Below are 1,006 nucleotides of genomic sequence, written 5' to 3' on the forward strand. Positions count from 1 at the left end.
TGAAGTTAATTTGTGAATCTGTACACTGTCATGGGGGAACTTTAACTGATACCAATATCAACAGACGTTTATATCAATACATTCACATCAATTCCGTTGATTGCGACAATGTCGATGCAGGTACGCTCCTCCAGATACCGCGTAAATTAATCTTGTCTGCACCGAACGTCTTGATGCAGGATCTCGGCAGTGAGTGAAATGATGAACAGGTAGCAGTTGACCTCTTAACCGTGCGAATAAATATTGCTTTACTGTATGATTACATGATGATGGCGTCCTCTTGGGTAAAATATTCCGGAGGTAAAATAGTCCCCCATTCGGATCTCTGGGCGGGGACTACTCAAGAGGATGTCGTTATCAGGAGAAAGAAAACTGGCGTTCTACGGATCGGAGCGTGGAATGTCAGATCACTTAATCGGGCAGGTAGGTTAGAAAATTTAAAAAGGGAAATGAATAGGTTGAAGTTAGATATAGTGGGAATTAGTGAAGTTCGGTGGCAGGAGGAACAAGACTTCTGGTCAGGTGACTACAGGGTTATAAACACAAAATCAAATAGGGGTAATGCAGGAGTAGGTTTAATAATGAATAGGAAAATAGGAATGCGGGTAAGCTACTACAAACAGCATAGTGAACGCATTATGGTGGCCAAGATAGATACGAAGCCCACACCTACTACAGTAGTACAAGTTTATATGCCAACTACCTCTGCAGATGACGAAGAAATTGAAGAAATGTATGATGAAATAAAAGAAATTATTCAGATTGTGAAGGGAGACGAAAATTTAATAGTCATGGGTGACTGGAATTCGAGTGTAGGAAAAGGGAGAGAAGGAAACATAGTAGGTGAATATGGATTGGGGGACAGAAATGAAAGAAGGAAGCCGCCTGGTAGAATTTTGCACAGAGCACAACATAATCATAACTAACACTTGGTTTAAGAATCATGAAAGAAGGTTGTATACATGGAAGAACCCTGGAGATACTAAAAGGTATCAGATAGATTATA

The sequence above is a fragment of the Schistocerca piceifrons genome, chromosome 3, assembly GCF_021461385.2.
Source record: "Schistocerca piceifrons isolate TAMUIC-IGC-003096 chromosome 3, iqSchPice1.1, whole genome shotgun sequence".
NCBI classification, from domain to species: domain Eukaryota; kingdom Metazoa; phylum Arthropoda; class Insecta; order Orthoptera; family Acrididae; genus Schistocerca; species Schistocerca piceifrons.